We start from the raw sequence: 25,935 nt of genomic DNA on the forward strand, positions 1-25,935 counted from the left end.
AATGGTTTGGAAAGGTGGAATTTTCACACATATATTCTTTATATTTTGTAGAAAATCAAACTTAGGTTGTACAAGGGGATTTTCCACACTCAAACATTTCGCATAAGGAGAAATTTATTTTTCAAGAGGTTGATTAACTGTCATATCTTGATTTCTAGATGGAAGTAAACCAAGTCATTGGGGAGTACCTCATCATCATATTCTTGAATGTTAGGAGAAGTCTGATTTTGGAGTACCTTCTCATAACATATAAGAATATCCTCCAAGTCCATTAATGACAAATTGTAAGTTGAAAACAAGGATAGCTTGACGTTGTAGGTGGGTTGAGATACTTTATTGTTCATATTAGGAGCCAGTGGTACTGGCAACTGAGGTCTTTGTTTAGTTTGAGTTTAATTAGGTTCATTTGACCGTAGTTGAAGTTGTTGCAAATAATTTTGAGGTGGTGCTTGCAATGTCATATTCCCAAAAGAATAAGGTCCTCTCTAGCCTAGGACCTACCCCTAATTTTACATTTGTGGGGGCCACTACAACCGAGGCATAGGAGGGTACCAGCCAAAAGTTGGTGGAGGATATAGAGATGGATTAGGGGGTGTGTTTCTAGATGATTGAGGGGGTAAAGGCTTCATTTGGGCCATGAATAACATTTTTTTCACTCTTCATTGGTTTCTTGGAACATGGTCTTGAGCCGAGGCAGAGAAGGGAATTCTTGAGTAAATGATTTTTTCTCATAGATATTGCATATCGCAATATTATTCATTAGGCACTCCTTAAGACAGTGTTTTTTACAACATTTGGAGCAAAATATAGATAAGTCTAAATCAACCTCCTCCTTCTTTTTCTTGGCTTGAAAGGTATCTAATTGAGAGTTTAAGGTACTAAGGATATCAAGTTTAATATACTCCCTATCTCGGCTTTAGTTACCCTTATTCCATTGGATCTATTAATCCTAGAAGTCACATCTTGGGAATTTAGGTTATATTTCGAACTTCCTCGAGAATACCATGTACACTATCCATAAATCTTGTCATAATACAGCTGAAAAATATCACCTACACCCATGATATTTAAGGTTTCAAGGCAGTCTTCTTGTATTCCTTTAAGTAAAAAATATATGCAAGGTTTCAAGATCTAGGGAATTATGCTTCATCCTTAGTAGGGTATATTTAATTGTTTCACATAATCTTCCAGACTCTGATCATCGGCATGGGACATCCTGAAGATCTCCTCCTTAATATCTCAGACTTATAATAGTCCTGAAATTTCTTCAAAAATATTTTCTTCATCTCTTACCAGGTTCGAATGGGTTCCCCCTATTATCACTCAGGTTGTTCCCCAAAAGATCTTGAGAAAAGGGAATACGGCAGAGGTAACCACTAACCAGTCTTTTAGCTGCAGATTCTAGCCAATCTGCAACCAGAGAGGGATCTCTCTTTATGATTTAGATTTGTTTTGTTATATGTTATGCTAGTTATGAAGCACAATTTTTTGTTTGGTGTTTGGAAGATGACATTCAGTAGAACAGAGCTGCAAGATAAGAGAAGTTCAGACAATTGGGTTAATGGAGTCAGTTGAAAATGAACCTCTGGTATGGTTTCTCGGGCAAAAGGAGGACTCCAGAGCAAGATATTTGAATACAGAACAATTTTCAAGTTGGAATAAGATGAAATGAAGTCAGGGAATGAAAGGCAATTAAGAATCTTTCATTATGCTAACAGAGGGAATTTGAATAAACATTACCAAGGAGCAATTAAGAATTCCTTGATGATATTTAGCATGAAAGAACTAAGGAGACCAGAGCAATCAAGAATTCTTGCCTATGCTAGTCCTGTAGAAAACATAAAAATTGACAAGAATTGAACACAGAGTACAGTCAAGTAAATTCTGGGTTATTCTTTTTTCCTGCAATTAGAACATGATATTAGATGGTATATAAAACACAGATACAGTAAAACAAGAGTAAAGAAGACTTATTGATCCATGAAGTAACACAAGAATTATGCAACATATTCTTTTGCTATTAATTCCACAACCAGAAAATTCACCATCAAAGCATTCCAGCAATCTTTATTCAGAAAGTTTCTCAAAATTACAGCGCAGGTCCAGAATGATATTCACCAACCAACAATAATACATATCTTGAGGAGTTATTTATACAAAGAGAATTACAAAATATCCCATAGGGAAAATATCAGGCAATAAATTTATCTATCTACTTCTTCAAAGGCAATAAATGATGTTGAAAACAGCGCATAATGAATGAAGAAGTAACTACATTGTATTGGCTGCCTTAGGTGGTCTGCTATGCTTGAATTTTTGACCCAATTAGTCGGCTGATAGTTGTCTCTTTGATTTGCGTTCCTGAGTTGTTGTCACGGCCCTGTCACCTGTGCCTGATTCTGCCTTAACGCATTCTAGCGTGAATTCCTTCCTTTGTTATTTTGGTTTTCTGATAGGTGACCCATATATTGGAATTTGCTTTAATGCAGATGATCAAAGAAAGAGAACCAAAATTACCTTGGTAAAACCTCAAGCATGCCCTACCACCATTGATCTGTTGGCAACTGGTGTCTTTGTAGTTTAATTAATGTCTCATCAGCTTCAGTATACCTGTAGTAATTGGGCTGGACTTCAAAAAGATGTGTCATCTCATGTTCAATGTAGAACAAATTTTCTAATTTGTCATATAAACTTTGTCCAGAGGGAGGTACTGTCTCTTCTGAAATGCTTGATGATGCTGTGATTTGATTGGTAACATAGGTATTTACCCTGTGAACATATTGTTCATGTGTCAATAGTCTCGCATTGCTGGTCAATAAGCTGGGTAACCCTTTGCTCTACAACACTGCAAACTTTTCTCTGAAGGCATTTATTTCTGTCTGCATTTCTTGGCACTTTCTTTCTAAAGTTTGTACGAAATTCCTCATGGTCAGCACCTTTTTTACTGTCAAAATTGTACCTATTATGTCCTGAATATCTAGAGCTGCTAGCTGCTCTCTGGTATGAGTATTCAAAAAATGAATTAGTTTATTGGCCTGTTCGGGCTTGTTTGCCAATAATGCTCTAGCTTTTTGAGTCTCAAATTGAGCTATCCCTATCAATTCAATCTGGTCATGAATAGTCTGTATTGATGTCCATTGATCAGTGATGGACTGGCCAATTTTAGTCCACAAAATTGTTTTGATTTCTGCCAGAGTTTTGTGAAGAGTAAGGTCCTTCTCCAAGGCTTTTACCTTATTTTCCAGGGCCTTTACTTCTCTTGTTTTCTCAGCCACAGTTATTTTGGATTTATCATAATTCACCTCTATCTTGGCCAGTTTTTCTTTGGCTTCCTTTAACTCTGCCATTTGGAGTTCCAAAGCCTTTATTTCCTTCATCATATCTTCCATGCTCAGGCTGGTATCTGGTACTGTTGTAGTTGTTGATGAAGTTGTTGTTGAAGCTGAGGTACCTGTTGTTGATGTCGGATCAGTGGGAGGGACTGCTATGGTGACTGTAGGAGGAGCAGTTGTAAGAATTGGAGCTATTTGAGCTGGCTGAGAGGCCAACTCTCCTTGTTTTCCTTGCAGTTCTACCTCCAAGGCTTTCTCTGTTTTTGCCAGTCTCTCATTCATCCTCATTAGTAAACTTACCACATCCTCCTCTTCTTTCTGCTGTGCAACTTCTGTGGTAGGGTGCATTGTAATTGGCAGCTTGAGCTACCTCCTGAGAGCTGCGATATCTTCTTCTTTCTTTTTTATCAAGGCATGTATTCCCTTGGGATCCTTTGGATCATGTCCCAACTCAATGATAATTTCCTCCAAGGATTTAATTATGTTATCCTTGGCTAATGAGGAGGCCTTTTCCAATTCCAATTGGGCAGAAGTATTGTGTAGTGAATTTTGCAGTCTGTGAGCCAATAATGCTTTGTCTGCCAAGGTGGAGTACACCAATTCGCCAGTTTGTTTATGTAACTCAATCTGGTCCATTGGGTGGATGTCTTTAGAGAGAACTTCCAGATTGGTCCTGATATAATCAGCAACTAACTGTGGCTACTGCTTGTAGGCCTGAAGTGATTAAGGGTCATTTTCCCTTCTTGGATATCATAGGTTGCCATTAGCCTTTGTTGGTTGGTGGGAGCCATTCTCAGCAATTGATTATAAAGCTGGAACCTTACTGGCTCATTTCCGGCTTTTATTTCAGTGAATGCTTTTTTGAAATCTGAGCCTTGCTTTCTATGTTGCTTGGTGGATGTAACCTCCACACCATGCTGCCTCTCTTGCTCTTGCTGAAATGAGCTAGTTGATGTCTCCAAAATTGGAGGAGCCTGATGTTCAGCTATTTCCTCACCCCTTAAGTTGCCTGTTGTTTCCTCCACCAGTTCCTCTTCAGAGTAAGGATTTAACCTTTGCCTCTTTTCCCCTTGTTGTTCTGACGATCCACCTGTAGGTGTGTCTTCCTACCTATCCCTTTTCTTGGCCCTTTCTTCATTGAGTGGAGTTTGTGACATAGGGATTTCAGGTACCTTTGCTTGTGTTGAAGGACCTTGCCCTTGACTTTGCTCCTTTGCTGTATCTGGCCAGTCTGCCATTGTATTTTGCTGCTCTGAATGATGTACTTCCTTGCCTTTGGATGTCCCTGCAGGTGGAGCACTCTCTTGGGTAGGTTGTTGTGAAGTTGTGGCAGATGATGTGCCCACTCCAATGTGTTGAGGCAATGTGAAAGGGACCTGTCCAAAAGAGTCCAGGTCAAGTGTTTTTTCAAGATCTTTCATTGCTTTTTCTAATTTCTCTTCTTTAGTAAGCTCTTCAACTAGTGTGCCTTCTACCCATTCCTGTTGATTAGCATATTGTTCAATTTCAGGGATTTTGTGGTGCACATATCCTGTAAGCTTGTTTTTGACTCTTCTAAAACTTATGAAATGTTCAGGGTCATATGGTGACCAATGAAAACTTTGTTTCAGCATAAGTTGATCTTTTAATATCTTATCTGCTTCTTCCCAGGCTTCTTCCCTTTTATTGAAGATAAAAGGGCCCAATTGATGTCTTATCTTGAGCTGTGCCTTTTTCCTAGCACCATAGAAATGAGTCAAATCTGAACTACTAAATTTCCGGTAGTATTCCAGGGCAAAGAGTCTCATAGGGACATACTTCGGCAGCTTGTAGGGAGTTAATTGACAGCCATAAATCCTGATCACTGTGTGGTTTTGGTAAAAATACCAGTCACCAATACTGTATTCCTTTGAGAGATGTAAAAATTTTTGCATTTCAGCAGAGAGCCTGGCAAGAGGAGTTGTTATCAACAAAGAAGTGGCTGGATATATGAACAGGTCAATGAACTCACAATATGTATAAGGGGAATGGTGGACCTCATGGAATACTGAGGTCCAGAAAATCACGGACCTCCTTTCACCTTCGAGGTCCAATTTTTTAAGAGGAACTTGGAAACTACCAGGTTGATAGTACAGCATCAAATGATATATGTAGGATGTGTATTTGAACACTCTTTCTCTCTCCAAATTCATGAATTGCTTATGGATTTTATTTGCTATGAAGGTGGCATAATCATACTTGATAGCAGGGGGCTGTCCTGGAGTGAATATTGACATCAATACTAAAACAGTTTCAACAACATACTCACTGGTTTTGAATCCTAAAATGTAGGATATCATGTCTATAATGAGTCTCCCTGCCTCATTGAACCAGACATGGAGATAAGGAGGAGGCTGATCAGGTTGGCAATATGGTTTCATAAACAACTGAGCAATTTTGGTTATCTCTGAGCTAGATAGTTTGTCACCTTGGTCAAGCAAGAATTTCATGGTGAGAGGAGCAACAGGCTGAGTTGGCTTGAAGTTCAACATCTCATTTATGGATTGAGGAGTAATATAGAAGAGTACAGTCCCAGATGGAGCCATAACTGCTCTTTCTGTGGGTTCATAATTTGTACAGCATAAATGGATGAAATCAGGGAGCACATTCACTGAAGGGAGGTAATAGATAGGCATGTTAGACTCCCAAATTCCCAAGACATCAGTGCTGCTTCTGTAGTTATTTCTAATTTCACAAAAGGCTTTCAGGTGACGTTTGTAACCCATCATATCCTTAATTTGGAAGTCCCTGTCAGCAAGGGGTATCCATTCCAATTCCTTATGTGGGGCATTTAAGGAGGCAACATTCAAGGCCACTGGAGCTTCCATTTTCACTTTGTTAAATGACCTTTTAAATTGGATTTAGAGCTTTTGCAACAACGAAAAAGAGAATACTGGCTCTGGTTTGTCTCAGGAAATTGTAGACTATTTTTCTTTAGGAAATTGCCTTGCTAGGTGAAATTCACAGTAAAAAATAGAGTTTGCAGAGTTTAATCAGGAAGCTGGATAAAACAGAGGAAATGGTGCTCTTTTGCAAGTGAGTTTGACAATTTTAACTCAATATTTGGGAATTTTTGGAGATTTTGCCGGCGGAAATGGGCTTGAATTGCAGTCTAATTGGAATTTGCAGAGGAGAACAAAATTTGCAGGTTTTCTTTGGAAAAATGGGTCAAACAGTGACTTAAAATGCACAGGTTTGTAGGCAATAGCGCATTTTAACTCGAATTTTAGTTGTTCGGGTGATTTTAACGGAGAAATTTTGGAAAAACAGGGTTTAGGAGCACATATCGGGTAAATACTTGTTTTACAGGCGACTGGTGCGAAATGTGGTTGCAGACTGAGCTGAGGGGGCCGAACTTGTAGAGTGAACTCTCCTGGGTGGCGGACTGGAGCCTTGGTGGCAAATTTGTCGTAATTTGCATGCATAGTCTCTGCAAACCAACGAATAGAAATAAAACAAAAAACCATCACTTTCACGACTTTTTAACCAAATTTGGGCTTTTTCCGGCTTTTTGGCGCTTTTTGGGGTGACGTCATCATGACGTAAATTTGTCCTGTAGCGGAGTACGAAATGTGATGTGGTGGATGACGTGGGCGTTGATGTGGATGGATGACATGGCAGACACGGCAGACAAAATAGTGATGTGGGCGCTGACATGGGCGGATGACATAGTTAGTAGGAGGCAGTTTGTGGTTTCTATCGCATCGCCCTTTGTACGATGGTGGTTTCTGGCAGAATGGACGCGATGCAATGGGCTGACGACACGCGTCCCAGGGTACAGCGGGAAAACCACTTTTCATCGGGTGCTAATCTTCGTACATCGGAGCGGCTCCGATATGGACGAGAGTCGTTGGATGGGGAGGGCCTGATCTGATGGTTGATAACAAAGGGCCCGCACATTATTTTAATGTTTTTTAATACTTGCGGGGTATAAACCTTGGTTAACAAGGTTTTATATGGTTTATGCAAGGGGCTTTGGTTATTTGTTTAACCAAATGTTAAACAAATCCCGGTGGGGCGCATGGAGGGTTCTTATTGGCCCTGGGTGGACCAATAATTCTCGAAAACTTTGACATATGGCTATATTTGCCAGGGGTTGGGGTATTATATAATTTTGGGGTTTTTTATATAGTTTTTGTGTATTATAGGGGCGGAGAAGTATTATACGGGAGCTATACAATATATTTAGGAGGTTAATCTGGTTTTGTGAAATGGACAACGCTAATTTTATAAGGTAAAAACTTAGGTTTATAGGGAAATGAAAGGGAAATGGAGTGATTATTTTACACAAGAAATGTGGCTTGTTTTGATCAATTGAACACAAAGTTTCACTTAGTATTTCTCATCAAATGAAATGAGTTAGGACCACTGAGCAGATCTCAATGTTCTTGAAGGGATGTTAGTAAGGGTTGCTTGGGGGGATGGGAGGGGAAATTAGTCATGCTCCACTGAACTGTAGCCACTTTGCCATGATGTTTGTGATACCCATGAGATAGATCACATTAAAGTTGATCACCAACCTGCTTCTGCAATCCCATAATTACCTACCCATTCTACTACACCTAACATTTTTTCTTCATATTGTTTGGGTGCATTTGAACTATCAAACCCTTTCTTCCTTTTTCTTTTGACTGCCCTCCTATCTAAGTCTGCCCTTATCTCTTCCAAGGGCTCAGATTCAACTGTTGAGCACCCTTGCTTCTCTACCTAGCTAGTGATCTACCAAGCTTGCACTGTTTGAATAGACCTTATTCTCTAATGCTAAAACAAGAAATTTAAACATGGATTGGCCAAGATTGAGCTATTGGGCCATCCATCAAATATGATAGAAGTCAGTGATTGCAGGTTCAGAACTTCTTTGCAAAAAGTAGTACAGTAGTGGCATTTTGACTAGCCACTTTCCTAGTCTTTCTTTGGGGTTCATTTTCTTTCTTTCTTGACCCATTCATTTTCTTGCCCTTTGATTTTTCTTTTAGGGCATACCCTCTTTACATTTTTTAAATTTTTCAGTTTTTTTGGAAAATATGGAACCTTTGCAGCATGGAAAGGATGATCATATTTGGCATTTCCACAGTCAATCATGAAATATGACACCTATTGGTATAGGAACCTAACAGTGGCTCCACTTGGGGATGGCTTTTCCAGGTGAAAAGCCAAGAACAGCAGGTCAGATGGCCTTATTTTCAACTCTTGCTGTAATCTGAAACTTCCTTCTGTTGTAGACAAACAAACTGAATCTTTGTGGCATGTATACACTTCTCATGAGTTGATGTGAACAGAATTACAGATCCATCTTTGCCAGTTTGCCTGAGTTTTTAGTCATCATCTCTATAGCTCCCAAGTTTTCTTCTTGATTTCTTCTGATAAACTCAAAATACACATAAAAAGGTGGCACAGTTTCTTGCTTTTCCCTCAAAATTTGTTGCATCCTATTCCCTATTTTATTGTTGTAATAAATTGCCAAAATAGACACTATTTATGTACAAAATACAGTCCTGTCATGTTAACAAAGAGGATCAAAATAATGTTTGAGCATTCGCCCATTGACTGGCCCTTCCTCAGCTTCTGTACCATCCAAAATTCTCAAAAAATAGGTGTTATTTCCTTGTACAGCCTGAATGACAAAATGGCCTTTCCATATGAAATCAAATTTGCCATGTTTTCCTTTGTCTTCCCTCCTAGAGTCCCACTTCAGAACATTGTCTCCTATGCAGAAATCTTCTTCTTTTGTCCTTTTGTCAAAAAATTTCTTGAGTCTGTCTTACAGAACCTGAGTTCTCTGATACACTTCCTCTCTAGTCTGCTGCAAGTGGATTGTCTGGTTGATTCTCCTTTGAATATCATTGGGTTCTGCTTGTATTTCCTGCAGCAATTTTATCACAGGGATTCCCAAGGATGAAGGGAACACAGCCTCCATGCCGTAAACCAATTCATATGGGCTTGTTCTAATAGATATTTTTGTAGTTAACATTTCTACCCACAGTGCATTAACAAGCTTTTTGTGCCAATTCTTTTTGTTTTCCTCCAATACTTTCTTTACAATGTTTACCAGGCTCTTGTTGGATGATTCAGCTAGACCATTACCTTGAGGGTAATAGGCTGTGGAGTGGCCTAAGGTAATATGGTACTTGTGGCAGAAATTGATCTTTCTCTTGGATTTAAAGGCAGCAGCATTGTCTATTATGATCTTTTCCGGACAGCCTAACCTAGATAGGATATTGGTTTCTAAGAATTTCATGATAATTGAGTCATTGGCTTGCCTACAAGGGATGGCTTCTATCCACTTGGTGAAGTAGTCTATGGCAGTTAAAATCCACTTGTGTTGGCCAGAGGAGGAAGGGTGAATTTCTCCAATGAAATCTAAACCCCATTGTTGAAATGGTCTTTTGGTGGAAATGGGCTTTAGAGGCAAAGGTAACATCTTTCTCTTTCCTTCAAAGATCTGACATTTGTGGCAAGAAACTACAAATTTCTTCACATCAGCAAACAGGGAGGCCAATAGAAACCAGCTCTTAGAATTTTATCAGCTGTTTACTTCCAATATAATTGTCCACCAAAGTCCCCTACATGAAATTCTTTGAGTACTTTGTTAGTTTCATCCTGTATTAGGCAATTCAGGAAAATACCTTCATGATTTTTCCAAAATAAAACATTGTCTATAATACAAAACTTTGAAGCTTTCATTTTTAGGAAACTCTTTTTAGTTCTGGATAACCCTGGAGGAGCTTGCAGGTTTAAAAATACATAAATTATATCAGCATACCAAGGTGATTGTAAGAAGGATTGATTGATCTGTGGAGTCGCCATCTCCTGTTTGTTATCTAGCTCATTGATGTCAAGGGTCTGAAAATTGGTTTCAGTCATTAATTTGGCTAAACCTTGTCCTTTTATCAGTTTTGTTGGCTTGATTTCAATGTCATATTCCAAAATGTTGGCTATCCATTTTCCCCTTTTTCCTTCAATTCTGTCTTGAGTTAGAATGTCTTTGACCACAGCATTTGGGACATAGGCTATCACATGAGAGTACAAGATATAAACTCTGAAATCCTTGATGGCCTTAACAAGGGCATAGGCTTGTTTCTCCATGATTTGATACTTGAGTGGAGCATCTCTAAGTGCTTTGTTGAAGAAAGCAATGGGATTCTCACATCCTTGGTCATCTTTTTGTAATAGGACAGCAGCAATAGTATGATCAGATGCAAAGGAAAAGATTATAAAATCTCTATCAAACTTGGGGCTTGTGAGGACATGTGTTTTATTCAAAGCTATTTTGATTTCCTCAAAGGCTTGTTTGGCTTCTATTGTCCATTTGACTTTAGAATCTTTCTTCAGCATGTTATTCAACAGTCTTATTAGTTCGACCAAGTTGGGAATGAATCTTCTTAGGAAATTGATATTTCCTAAAAAAGCTTGTAGTTCTTTGATGTTTCTTGGGTGAGGCACTTGGAGGATAGCTTGAATTCTGTTCGGGTCAATTCTAATGCCATATTTTGAGATTATATGACCTAGGAGTTTACCTTCTTCTAGGCCAAACAATGATTTCTTTGGGTTCAAAGATATGCCATATTTTCTACAAATTAGGAACACTTGTCTTAAATGTTCTAAATGTTCTTGATCTGATTTGGAAAAAGCAGTGAGATCATCAAGATATATGACTAGGAAGTCATGGATCTCTTTTGCAAAGGCTATGTCCATTGCTCGTTGAAATGTGGCCCCTGCGTTCTTAAGTCCAAAAGGAATTTTGACATATTTGAAGGTTCCCCAAGGTGTTGTAAAGGCAGTTTTATCTTGATCATCCGGGTGAACTAAGATCTGATTGAATCCTGAGAATCCATCTAGCAGTGAGATCCTAGAGGCCCCTACTACCCTTTGTAAAATGTGATCCATCTTGGGCAAGGGGTAATGGTCTTTGATAGAAACTTTATTCAGATTTCTTAAGTCAACACACAGTGTTATCTCTCCTGTTTTCTTTCTAGTGGGTACTAGATTTGAAATCCATTCTAAGAACCTGATAGGTGCAATTATTTCAGCTTGGTACATTCTTTTGAATTCCTTTTCAATGAGAGGAAGGAGGACTAGATTAACCCTTCTCAACTTTTGTTTAAAAGGCTTTTGACTTTCTTTTAAAGGTATTGTGTGTTGGATGACCGAAGTATCATAGGACTTGAGGTCCTCATAGCTGCATGCAAAGACATCTTGAAATTATTTAAAGAGCTCAATGTATTTCAATTTTTGATTTGGAGGCAAGGCTTTGGACAATTTTATCATTTTAGGATTTTGTGCAGTTCTATGTTACAGTCCTCAATTTCTACATTTAGAGGCTGCATTTTTGGCTTTCTTGCAATATCATTTGAATCAAATATATCCTCCAAAGGAGTGAGGCCTGTGGGCAAAAAGTTATCTTTCAGCTCAATTACTTCAACTTCTGCCTCAGCAATTTCATCAAGGTCCATTTGCTTCAACTGTTGTAAATTTTTATTGGAAAAATTTGTTGGATGCAAAATCTGATTTGCTATTTCAGCTGATATATTTTGGTCAATTTTGTCTATTTTTTGTTGGTCATCAATGGTGCTTGTGTCTACATTTATGCTTGAGAATTCCTCTTTCAAAGTCAAGAAATTATTCATTTGTGTATCATTTTCAAACACTTGCCAGTTTTTTACATTATTTGGGACAGCAGATCTGTGTTTGATTTCAGCAGTAAAGTGATGATTGGGCTTGAATGGCAGCTTGCAAGTGCTAGCAAAAGTTTCCAAACTATGCGCATGTAAATTATGGTTTCTTGGAATTTTGGTGAGCTAGAATTCCAAGAAGGTGTTGATTATTTCAATGGCTGCCCCTCTGTAAGCTCTTAGCCTAAGATCATTTGCAACAAAGTTTCTCTTTATCTGTTGGATAATCAAATCTGAGTCCACTAGAATTGAAATCTTGGTTGCCCCTAGACTTCTAATCAGTTTAAGTCCTAGCAAAAGGGCCTCATATTCGGCCATATTGTTTGTACATCTAAAATTTAGCCTATATGCATGTCCTTGAGCATGGTCATTTTTCATGTTGTGTATCCAAACCCCTGCCATTGCTCCTAATTTGTTCACTAACCATCAAACTCTAAGTACCATAAGATTTCTTGATTACCACTAGCCTTAGGAGTTTTGGAAACTTTCTCAATGGGCGGATTTGGATTTTGTAGCTCACATGGTATGTCTTGTTCATTTGTTGCATCAATCACTTCAACAACTTTTTGATCTTGAGCACTAGATTGTTCATTTATGTTCTTTGCTTGTGCTGATTCTAGGAGTTTGACATCAATTTTGGGACACCTTTCAGCACTGTATAATATGAATGAATCCATATCTGAATGCATGGAATAAATGGGGAAGTTTTGGGGTTTCTCTTGACTGCTGACCACGTACTTCATCAATATTTCCCGGTACAATCTCTTTGGCTAGGCAAAGACTGAAATGGTGGCATAGGACATGTCTAGCTGCAATGATCCTTGGAGTTTTTCACCCCAAGATCTAGACAAAAGCATGCCATATTTAGGTGGGATATCAGCTACCACCACATCCATCAAAATTGTCTTGGCAGGGTATTGCACTAGAGGTACACCAAATCTTTGATTAGGCCTAGACACCTGACCTGGCTGGAATCAAATGGGAACAAGTCTTTGTATGGCCTTGTGATATCTAGGTCCAATCTTTCCATCACAGACTTAGGCATCAGATTATGGGAAGCTCCTGAATCAAACATTGCATTATGCAGCACCTTGTCATGAATGTTTAAGCTCACATAGAATGGAGGAACTCCTCCATCTACTGTTTTTCCATTTGCTTCAGGACCAAAAATTAGTTCTGGTTGGTCATCTAAAACATTGACTGCATCTCTATTCTCTGATATGTGAAGTGACCTACTGATTTATTCTATGTAAACCTCATGTTTAGCTAATTCAGACAGCGAAATGGCTATTTTTAATTTACATATTTCTTTTTCTAGGTTGAAAGGTTTTTCCACTTGAATCTTTGCATTCCAGGCAGCAAGGTTTTCCTTTTTTACTGTATTTTCAGTGGTTTTTTCTTCATCATGAGTGTTGTTATGACCTAAATCTGCTTTGAAATGGTTTTCAAGAGAGCTGTCTACATTTTCTTTTGGAGGAAAATATGTGGATGGTTGGTTACTTGATGGTTGTAAGTCTGATATATCCTCAACCGTGGGTTCTTTTGGGTTGAGGTCTGTTTTAACAGGGAGTTCTATCAGGGCAGCTTTATCCTTAGCTCTCTTAGGCTGCTTGGTATCTTTCATCTTGTTAGGTTCAGGCACATCTATCATTCTGCTTCTTAATTTTTATTGTTTATGGACCTCATAGACCGCTACATCATATCCTTCTCTGAAATCAAATGATTCCTCGGACTTGGTTTGAAATTGATTGAAATTATGAGCCTCTTGATCATCTTGTGTTAGAAAGATTTGTTGCTCACTGTTTAAACCCATTAGGTTGATTTGGGTTTCCTCTGTTGGCTCACTAGAGGTTGAGGCTTCGGCATAGTTCTCTTGAAATGGAGGTCTGATATTCTGATCAGGGCCAGCCTTGCCGGTGTTAGGATTTTGATTTTTTCTAAAGTTTGGATTTCTAGTGGTGTTACTTGGTTTACCTTCCCGAGAAGATTTTATTTCAATGGTTTCCACTCTATCACCTAGTCTATCCATGCCTTTGACGATTGCATCTAGTTTTTGTTCAAATGTTGAAGGTTCTTCTTTGAAAGTGGTCCTTCTTTCAACTCTAGCTCGGGCTCTTTTAGAGATCAGATTTGCCTCTACACTAACAGCTATGCTCTGCATGTCTTCCAAGCTGGCAGGAGCTCTTTCCCTTAGCTGATATGCCATGTCAGAGTCAAATCCATCAGGGAATTTGATTAAGGCTAAGTCAGGTGGAGGTCTAAGGTTTTGAGGGATAGCATTGTACACATTGTTGAATCTAGCACAATAGTCTTGGACAGTTTCTTGTGGGCCTCTTTTTAAATTGTCATACTCTGATAGGATATGCAATGGGTCCTTCTTATTTTCCCATCTGTTCAAAAAGGTTTGATACAGGGCATCCAGATCAGCAATTGTGTTTGGACCGAGTGCCCTAAACTAGGTCCTTACTTCACCGGTTAAACTTTGAACAAAAATTTTCATTCTGACATCGTTGTCATCGATTTCATAGTTCTCAAAGTAGTCCATCATTTTCTTAGTGTGTTGTTGGGCTGTATAGGAGCTAATACCATAAAAATATGTAATTTTTCTCTGATAATCCTGAGGCATAGCCCTTGGATTTGCAGGCAACTGCAGAGGAGCATAACGGTTTGCCATATTTATAGGTATAAATGGGACAGCTGGAAGCACAGGGATAACATCTGAGATAACCAGAGTTGATGGAGTGGAAAAGATGTTTTGGAGTGATGATGGTGAACTGGAAGAAGCTGCAACAATAATAGAAAGGACTGTTGGTTTTCCAGGAGGAGATTGGGTCAAATTTTGCTGAAGTATATCAAGACTTACATCAGCAGAATTTCCTAGGCTTTCTTGCCCTCTTAGGGTCTTGGAGATTAAGTTAGGATTTTCAAAAATAGCTGGAGGGTCAGGATCAAGATTTGATCTAGTGTAACGCACTTTCTTCTTTGGAGCCAGCTTCTAGTTCTGTTTTTGGTATTTTCTGGAAATGTTTAAAGGACACTGTTTTTTACAATATTTTTCTAAGAAAGTGTGAATTGCAAAAGTTTTGAATTTTCCTAAAGATCTTTTTTGAAAACAAAAGGAAACTGATAAAATTTTTGAGACAGTTGTATAAATCCTAATGCTAGACTGGAGTTTGACTGAAGCAGCTTTTATTTACTCCTGTAAATGCACAACAAAAACAGTTTCAAAGGCTACCTGGCTAACTTCAGGCTCCATCTGTAGCTTTAGAAAATAGATAGTTGTAACAAACACAGTCATTCTTCCCCAGTGGAGTCGCCAATGATGTTATCACTCAGGTTGTTCCCCAAAAGATCTTGAGAAAAGGGAATACGGCGAGGTAACCACTAACTAGTCTTTTAGCTGCAGATTCTAGCCAATCTGCAACCAGAGAGGGCTCTCTCTTTATGATTTAGATTTGTTTTGTTATATGTTATGCTAGTTATGAAGCACAAGTTTTTGTTTGGTGTTTGGAAGATGACATTCGGTAGAACAGGGCTGCAAGATAAGAGAAGTTCAGACCATTAGGTTAATGGATTCAGTTGAAAATGAACCTCTGGTATGGTTTCTCAGGCAAAAGGAGGACTGCAGAGCAAGATATTTAAACACGGAACAACTTTCAAGCTGGAATAAGATGAAATGAAGTCAGGGAATGAAAGGCAATTAAGAATATTTCATTATGCTAGCAGAGGGAATTTGAATAAACATTACCAAGGAGAAATTAAGAATTCCTTGATGATATTTAGTTTGAAAGAACCAGGGAGACCAGAGCAGTCAAGAATTCTTGCCTATGTTAGTCCTGTAGAAAACATAAAAATTGACAGGAATTGAACACAGAGTACAGTCAAGTAAATTCTAGGTTATTCTTTTTTCCTGCAATTAGAACATGATATTAGATGGTATATAAAACACAGATACAGTAAAACACGAGTAAAGAAGACTTATTGATCCATGAAGTAACACGAGAATTCTAAAACATATTCTTCTGCTATTAATTCCACAACCAGAAAATTCACCATCAAAGCATTCCAGTAATCTTTATTCGGAAAGTTTCTCAAAATTACAGCGCAGGTCCAGAATGATATTCACCAACCAACAATAATACATATCTTGAGGAGGTATTTATACAAAAATATTACAAAATATCCCATAGGGAAAATATCAGGCAATAAATTTATCCATCTACTTCTTCAAAGGCAATAAATGATGTTGAAAACAGCGCGTAATGAATGAAGAAGTAACTACGTTGTACTGGCTGCCTTAGGTGGTCTGCTATGCTTGACTTTTTGACCCAATTAGTCGGCTGATAGCTGTCTCTTTGATTTGCATTCCTGAGTTGTTGTCACGGCCCTGTCACCTGTGCTTGATTCTGCCTTAATGCATTCTAGCGTGAATTCCTTCCTTTGTTATTTTGGTTTTCTGATAGGTGACCCGTATATTGGAATTTGCTTTAATGCAGATGATCAAAGAAAGAGAACCAAAATTACCTTGGTAAAACCTCAAGCATGCCCTGCCACCATTGATCTGTTGGCAACTGGTGTCTTTGTAGTTTAATTAATGTCTCATCAGCTTCAGTATACCTGTAGTAATTGGGCTGGACTTCAAAAAGATGTGTCATCTCATGTTCAATGTAGAACAAATTTTCTAATTTGTCATATAAACTTTGTCCAGAGGGAGGTACTGTCTCTTCTGAACTGCTTGATGATGTTGTGATTTGATTGGTAACATAGGTATTTACCCTGTGAGCATACTGTTCATGTGTCAATAATCTCCCATTTCTGGTCAATAAGCTCGGTAACCCTTTGCTCTACAACACTGCAAACTTTCCTCTGAAGGCATTTATTTTTGTCTGCATTTCTTGGCACTTTCTTTCTAAAGTTTGTACGAAATTCCTCATGGTCAGCACCTTTTTTACTCTCAAAATTGTACCTGTTCTGTCCTGAATATCTAGAGCTACTAGCTGCTCTTCGGTATGAGTATTCAAAAAATGCATCAGTTTATTGGCCTATTCAGGCTTGTTTGCCAATAATGCTCTGGCTTTTTGAGTCTCAAATTGAGCTATCCCTATCAATTCAATCTGGTCATGAATAGTCTGTATTGATGTCCATTGATCAGTGATGGACTGGCCAATTTTAGTCCACAAAATTGTTTTGATTTCTGCCAGAGTTTTGTGAAGAGTAAGGTCCTTCTCCAAGGCTTTTACCTTATTTTCCAGGGCCTTTACTTCTCTTGTTTTCTCAGCCACAATTATTTTGGATTTATCATAATTCACCTCTATCTTGGCCAATTTTTCTTTGGCTTCCTTTAGCTCTGCCATTTGGAGTTCCAAAGCCTTTATTTCCTTCATCATATCTTCCATGCTCAAGCTGGTATCTGGTACTGTTGTAGTTGTTGCTAAAGTTGTTTCTGAAGCTGAGGTACCTGCTGTTGATGCCGGATCAGTAGGAGGGACTGCTATGGTGACTGTAGGAGGAGCAGTTGTAAGAATTGGAGCTGTTTGAGCTGGCTGAGAGGCCAACTCTCCCTGTTTTCCTTGCAGTGTTGCCTCCAAGGCTTTCTCTGTTTATGTCAGTCCCTCATTCATCCTCATTAGCAAACTTACCACATCCTCCTCTTCTTTCTGCTGTGCAACTTCAGTGGTCTGAGGGTGCATTGTAATTGGGAGCTTGAGCTGCCTCCTGAGAGCTGTGATATCTTCTTCTTTCTTTTTTATCAAGGCATGTATGCCCTTGGGATCCTCCTGAGAGCTGCGATATCTTCTTCTTTCTTTTTTATCAAGGCATGTATGCCCTTGGGATCCTTGGGATCATGTCCCAACTCAATGATAATTTCCTCCAAGGATTTAATTTTGTTGTCCTTGGCTAATGAGGAGGCCTTTTCCAATTCCAAATGGGCAGAAGTATTGTGTAGTGAATTTTGCAGTCTGTGAGCCAATAATGCTTTGTCTGCCAAGGTGGAGTACACCATTTCGCCGATTTCTTTATGTAACTCAATCTGGTCCATTGGGTGGATGTCTTTAGAGAGAACTTCCATATTGGTCCTGATATAATCAGCAGCTGACTGTGGCTACTGCGTTGTAGGCCAAAAGTGACTAAGGGTCATTTTCCCTTCTTGGATATCATAGGCTACCATTAGCCTTTGTTGGTTGGTGGGAGCCATTCTCAGCAATTGATTATAAAGCTGAAACCTTACTGGCTCATTTCTGGCTTTTATTTCAGTGAATGCTTTTTGGATATCCAAGCCTTGCTCACTCTGTTGCTTGGTGGATGTAACCTCCACACCATGCTGCCTCTCTTGCTCTTGCTGAAATGAGCTAGTTGATGTCTCCAAAATTGGAGGAGCCTGTTGTTCAGTTGTTTCCTCACCCCTTAAGTTGCCTGTTGTTTCCTCCACCAGTTCCTCTTCAGAGTAAGGATTTAACCTTTGCCTCTTTTCCCCTTGTTGTTCTGTCGTTCCACCTATAGGTGTGTCTTCCTACCTGTCCCTTTTCTTGGTCCTTTCTTCATTGAGAGGAGTTTGTAACATAGGGATTTAAGGTACCTTTGCTTGTGTTGAAGGACGTTGCCCTTGACTTTGCTCCTTTGTTGTATCTGGCCGGTTTGCCATTGTATTTTGTTGCTCTGAATGTTGCACCTCCTTGCCTTTGGATGTCCCTGTAGGTGGAGCACTCCCTTGGGCAGGTTGTTGTGAATTTGTGGCAGATGATGTGCCCGCTCCAATGTGTTGAGGCAATGTGAAAGGGACCTGTCCAAAAGAGTCCAAGTCAAGTGTTTTTTCAAGCTCTTTCACTGCTTTTTCTAATTTCTCTTCTTCAGTAAGCTCTTCAACTAGTGTTCCTTCTACCCATTCCTGTTGATTAGCATATTGTTCAATTTTAGGGATTTTGTGGTGCACATATCCTGTAATCTTGTTTTTGACTCTTCTAAAACTTATGAAATGTTCAGGGTCATATGGTGACCAGTGAAAAATTTGTTTCAGCATAAGTTCATCTTTTAATATCTTATCTTCTTCTTCCCAGGCTTCTTCCCTTTTATTGAAGATAAAAGGGCCCAATTGATGTCTTATCTTGAGCTGTGCCTTTTCCCTAACACCATAGAAATGAGTCAAATCTGAACTACTAAATTGTCGGTAGTATTCCAGGGCAAAGAGTCTCATAGGGACATACTTCGGCAGCTTGTAGGGAGTTAATTGACAGCCATAAATCTTGATCACTATGTGGTTTTGGTAAAAATACCAGTCACCAATACTGTATTCCTTTGAGAGATGTAAAATTTTCTGCATTTCAGCAGAGAGCCTGGAAGGAGGAGTTGTTATCAACAAAGAAGTGGCTGGATATATGAACAGGTCAATGAACTCACAATATGTATAAGGGGAATGGTAGACCTCATGGAATACTGAGGTCCAGAAAATCACAGACCTCCTTTCACCTTTGAGGTCCAATTTTTTAAGAGGAACTTGGAAACTATCAGGTTGATAGTACAGTAGCAAATGATATATGTAGGATGTGTATTTGAACACTCTTTCTCTCTCCAAATTCATGAATTTCTCATGGATTTTATTTTCTATGAAGGTGGCATAATCATACTTGACAGCAGGGGGCTGTCCTGGAGTGAATATGGACATCAATACTAAAACAGTTTCATCAACATACTCACTGGTTTTGAATCCTAAAATGTAGGATATCATGTCTATAGTGAGTCTCCCTGCCTCTGTTAGGGTCCCACCCTAACCCCCTTATTTATGTCATGGGATCACGTCATAATCAAGAGTCAATAAAGCCCATATTAATATTTGTAAGTGGTTAACCCGCAATTAATGACGGGACCACAGTTAGTTGCAAATGGGCGGTAGTATTAGATAGATGGTATTAATAAAACCCACGGTATTGGCCCATGGTATTGCATGTATGAGTCATATGTAAAGGATAGAGACTCCCTGCGAGGAGCATCGTGTCTTGTTTTTGTAATCGAGCTCTGCTCTATTGGAGGTTGCCCCCTCGAAGAGGCCTGTGAACATTTCTCTCTGAATAATAAAATCATTGCTATTCTATGTTCTGGGTATCTTTTCTTCGCATATTCTGTGTTTGGGTATTACTTTGCAGGTTAAGAGCATAACAAGTGGTATCATAGCACTTTCCAGGGCTCGGTGGGATCTCCAATTTTTAGCAAAATAATTTTTGGCTAGAGACGTGTTCCGGCGTCTTTAAACCACGGGATCTGTCGTTAAGCGCATAAACCTGCGGATTTGGGAAGGCATGTACGCAGGAAATACAAGAGGTGGTCACGTCTGTTGGACTCCCTTGTAACCCCTGTGGGTACCCCTTCGAGTAGTAGCGCATTAGACAGAACCGCGCACGGACTATCTTCCACGTACCCTCTGGGTATATAGGAAGCCCCCTAGCTCCCTTGAAACCTCGCCATAGATAAACCTTCAGCCGTCTTGTGGCTACAGTACACCGAGAACAGCACTCGGAGAGATTACTCGCCCGTACGATAGGGTAGTCGGGTTGTATGACTAAGGGTACGGTCAATCCTCCTTAGTTAGAGCCCTGAAACATTGGGCCGAGTACTACTGTCAGACCCTTATGTATATTGCGATCTGTAGCACCTGACACTCCTCAAGACCATAGTTCCCTTTCTATCGGGGGATCACACATCATCTATTCCAGATCAACAAGTGCAGCAGCAGAAGACATCAGTCCCGCAACTCCATCAGATCAGCAGCAGCAGTTGTTCCACCATTCAGATCTCTCAGATCCACCAGATCGGAGTAGTTGTGAAGGGCCTGTACCTGGATATACTTTTCGCAGGACTTTTGGCGCCATTGACATTTTGAGGATTTGGCGACTGCAGTATTGATCACACATGACCTCCCAAGTTGGATATGCAGAAATTTGACGGTTCTCACACGTCCACATGGCTAGCACAAATGGACCAGTATTTCAAATTGAATCGTCTCCAAGATGATTGGACTAAGCTTATGGTGGGGACCATGTACTTGGACAATGAACGATGGCAATGGGCGGAATGGCATCAACGTCACAATGGACCTTTTCCGATTTGGGCCCAATTTTCCAAAGCTCTTCGAGATCGCTTTGAACAGGGAGACTCCTTTTTGGGACGTATCACTAAGCTCCGACAGACGGGTACAGTGGATGAATATATCACTGCTTTTGAAGCCTTAGCCTTCCGCACTCAGAGTCTCTCAGATGAGTTCTACACTGAATGTTTTATCAGTGGTCTTAAAGAAGCCATCAAAGCTCAAGTTCTACTCCACCACCCTCCCATGTGGATGGAGGCTTGCCAGGTAGCTCGTAAGGTGGAACGTGCCATAACAGCCCAATACAGCCGCCCCAATTTCCCCACTAAAGGTCGTCCCCCACAAGCTCACAACACGACTCAGACACTTAAGGTCCAAAAGGTGTCACCTCAGGAAATGGCTGAAAGAAGGAAGCAAGGACTATGTTACTACTGTGATGAAAAATATTCCCCTGGTCATAAATGCAAGGAGCCCAAGTTTTTTCAAATAGATGCCACTGACTATAGCTCCATCGAGGAAGATCCACCACTTGAGGAACCAAAGGCGATCGAAGAAGACAACCAAAAGGCGATTGTATCTGACGAACCAGTTATTTCGCTCAATGCGTTGGCAGGAATTTCTTCCCCTCAAACTCTCAAAATCAGGGGTTTTCTTAAACATCGCCCAGTAGTAGTCTTGATTGATAGTGGAAGTACCCATAATTTCATCCATCAAAAAATTGCCGAAGCAGCGCATTGTTTTGTACGGGCAGTTTCTAACTTCCAAGTCCAAATTACAGATGGGGGCACAATGAAATGTGAAGGCCGCTGTGAAAATGTCAAACTTCAAATGGGGGATTATCAGTTGAAAACCCACATGTTTTCCATACACATGGGGGGATGCGACATTGTCCTAGGCGCTGAATGGCTCCGCACTCTTGGGCCAATCACAATGGATTTCCAGGAGTTATATATGAGTTTTAAGCAGAACAACTCCACACATACCCTCCATGGCCTCCAGGTGGGAGCCCCCTCTGTCATCAGCTCGCATCGGATGGAAAAATTGTTAAAAAAGGGACATCATGGAGTGGTAGCTCAATTTAATGCCATCCAGGTAGTCGAAACCAAGTCTCTGCCAATTCATCCTGAGATGCAGCAGATTTTAAATAACCATCAGATGGTCTTTGACAAGCCTCATGGGCTTCCACCCTCGCGAGGGGAACATGATCATAGCATCACCTTGGTTCCAGGGGCCCAACCCCCAAATGTGAGGCCATACAGATATCCGTTCACTCAAAAGAATGAAATAGAAAAAATCATCAAGGAATTGTTGGAAGTAGGTGTCATTCGTCCCAGCATTAGTCCTTATTCATCCCCAGTGGTCATGGTCCTCAAGAAAGATGGGGAGTGGCGGATGTTTCCTGACTTCAGGGCCCTCAACAAGTTGACAGTCAAAGATAAATTTCCCATTCCGGTGGTTGACGATTTGCTGGACGAACTCAATGGGGCTCAATTCTTCACTAAGTTGGATCTTCGCTCCGGCTACCACCAAATTCGCATGAAGGAAGTCGACATTCCCAAGACGGCTTTCAGAACTCATGAAGGCCATTATGAGTTCCTGGTCATGCCATTTGGTCTCTGTAATGCCCCTTCTACTTTTCAGAGTCTTATGAATCACATCCTCAAACCATATCTCAGAAAATTTGTCCTTGTCTTCTTCGATGACATTCTCATCTATAGTGGCACTTGGGCGGCACATCTTCAGCATGTAGATCTACTCTTGCAACTGCTCCGCAAGCATAAATTATTTGTCAAGATGTCTAAGTGTTCGTTTGGCACGGAAGAAGTTGAGTATTTGGGCCACATTGTGGGGCGTGAAGATGTCAAGGTGGACCCCAAAAAGATCCAGGCAATGCAAGAATGGCCTCAACCTAAGACTTTGAAGAGCTTGAGAGGATTTTTGGGTCTCACAGGCTATTATCGTAAATTTGTCCGCAACTATGGCCGCATAGCGAAGCCCCTCACTCAACTCCTAAAGAAAAATTCCTTCTTCTGGAACGAGGAAGCACAATAGGCATTTACCGCTCTCAAAAACGCCATGTGTACCACTCCAGTCTTAGCACTACCTGACTTCACCAAATCCTTTGTCATTGAATGTGATGCTTCGGGTACAGGTATTGGGGCAGTCTTAATGCAGGAAGGGCGACCATTGGCCTTCACAAGCCAACAACTCAGTGGGAGGAATCTGGGCCAATCTACCTACGAGAAGGAAATGATGGCCATCTTACATGCAGTCGAGACCTGGCGACCTTACTTATTGGGGCGACGTTTCCAAATCCACATAGATCATCACAGTCTTAAATATTTTTTGGAGCAACGCCTCTCCTCCCCACAACAAAATAAATGGTTAGCCAAAATGCTGGGATATGATTATGAGATCATTTACAAGAAAGGGAAAGACAACAGTGTAGCAGATGCATTATCGCGCTAATTTGAGGAGGAAAGTACTATGCTCGCAATTTCCCTTCCCATTCCAGACTGGATTGAAGAGGCTCGCAGGGAATGGTTTTCACACCCAGGGCTCTCCCAACTCATTTCTCAATTGCAGGTAGATCCTAATTCCAGCAAGGGCTACTCGTGGCAGAATGATATTCTTCGCTACAAGGACAGAGTCGTAATATCACCTACATCTACCCTCAAAAGTCGCATTTTGGCAGAATTGCACTCATCTCCCATTGCAGGACATTCGGGCTTTCAGAAGACGTATGCTCGCACCAGAAGATCATTCTTTTGGACAGGCATGAAAAAGGACGTCCTTACTTTCGTAGCCGAATGTGATGTCTGTCAACGCCACAAAGGGGAAACCGTCAACACACCAGGCACATTACAACCATTGCCCATTCCGGCATCAATTTGGACGGAGGTTTCCATGGATTTCATTACAGGTCTTCCAAAATCAGGGAACAAGTCAGTCATCATGGTGGTTGTGGACCGACTGTCGAAGTATGCTCATTTCTGCACCCTACCCCACCCGTTTACACCAACCTTGGTTGCTCAATCTTTCATGGATCAGATCTTCAAATTACATGGCATGCCCACTTCTATAGTGTCTAACCGCGACCCGATCTTCACCAGCAATTTTTGGCAGGAACTCTTCAGAATACAAGGCACTCAACTCAAAATCAGTACTTCATATCATCCGCAAACAGATGGTCAAACCGAAGCCGTCAACAAATGTCTAGAAACCTACCTTCAGTGTTTCACTTCAGAAAAGCAACACCTTTGGGCACAGTGGTTACCTCTGGCTGAATGGTGGTATAACACCAACTATCATGCCACCACCAAAATGACTCCCTATGAAGCAGTCTATGGTCAACTTCCACCTTCCCCTACTTCTTATCTCAAGGGATGCTCCAAAGTACAAGCAGTGGATCAACTCCTACAACACCGCGCAACCATGCTCGCCCATCTTCGCGAGAATCTTCATCAAGCTCAAAACCGCATGAAACAACAGGCCAACCAACATCGCTCAGAGCGCCAATTTCAAGAAGGGGATCAGGTCTTTTTGAGGCTGCAACCATATAAGCAAACATCACTGAAAGACAAGGGTTGTCAAAAGCTCTCTCCAAAATTCTACGGACCATACCAAGTACTTTAGCGCATTGGAGAAGTGGCTTACAAGTTGGCTTTGCCACCTACGGCAAAAATCCATCCAGTTTTCCATGTATCGTGCCTCAAGAAAGTGATTGGGAACAATTGCTGAGTTCAAACCAGTCTACCTGAATTAGACGAAGAAGGATCAATTTGGCTTCAACCCGAACAGGTTCTAGACACACGAGACAAGCACCTGCGTGGCCGCATGATTAAGGAAGTCCTCGTCAAATGGAAAGACACCTCTCCGGAAGATGCAACTTGGGAACCAGCCACTATTCTTCAGCAGTTTCCACAGCTTCAGCCTTGAGGACAAGGCTAGTCTTAAGGGGGATGGCATGTTAGGGTCCCACCCTAACCCCCTTATTTATGTCATGGGATCAAGTCATAGTCAAGAGTCAATAAAGCCCATATTAATATTTGTAAGTGGTTAACCCGCAATTAATGACGGGACCACAGTTAGTTGCAAATGGGCGGTAGTATTAGATAGATGGTATTAATAAAACCCACGGTATTGGCCCGTGGTATTGCATGTATGAGTCATATATAAAGGATAGAGACTCCCTGCGAGGAGCATCGTGTCTTGTTTTTGTAATCGGGCTCTGCTCTATTGGAGGTTGCCCCCTCGAAGAGGCCTGTGAACATTTCTCTCTGAATAATAAAATCATTGCTATTCTGTGTTCTGGGTATCTTTTCTTCGCATATTCTGTGTTTGGGTATTACTTTGCAGGTTAAGAGCATAACAGCCTCATTGAACCAGACTTGGAGATAAGGAGGAGGCTAATCAGGCTGGCAATTTGGTTTCATAAACAACTGAGCAATTCTGGTTATCTTTGAGCTAGGCAGTTTGGCACCTTGGTCAAGCAAGAATTTCATGGTGAGAGGAGCCAGAGGCTGAGTTGGCTTGAAGTTCAACATCTCATTTATGGATTGAGGAGTAATATAGAAGAGTACAGTCCCATATGGAGCCATAACTGCTCTTTGTGTGGGTTCATAATTAGCACAGCATAAATGGATGAAATCAGGGAGCACATTCACTGAAGGGAGGTAATAGATAGGCATGTTGGACTCCCAAATTCCCAAGACATCAATGTTGCTTCTGTGGCTATTTCTAATTTCACAAAAGGCTTGCAGGTGAGGTTTGTAACCCATCATATCCTTAATTTGGAAGTCCCTGTCAGCAAGGGGTATCCATTCCAATTCCTTAT

This window comes from Pinus tabuliformis, chromosome 9, assembly GCF_031772625.1.
Source record: "Pinus tabuliformis cultivar Carrire ecotype Pingquan chromosome 9, CPIR1, whole genome shotgun sequence".
Classification (NCBI taxonomy): domain Eukaryota; kingdom Viridiplantae; phylum Streptophyta; class Pinopsida; order Pinales; family Pinaceae; genus Pinus; species Pinus tabuliformis.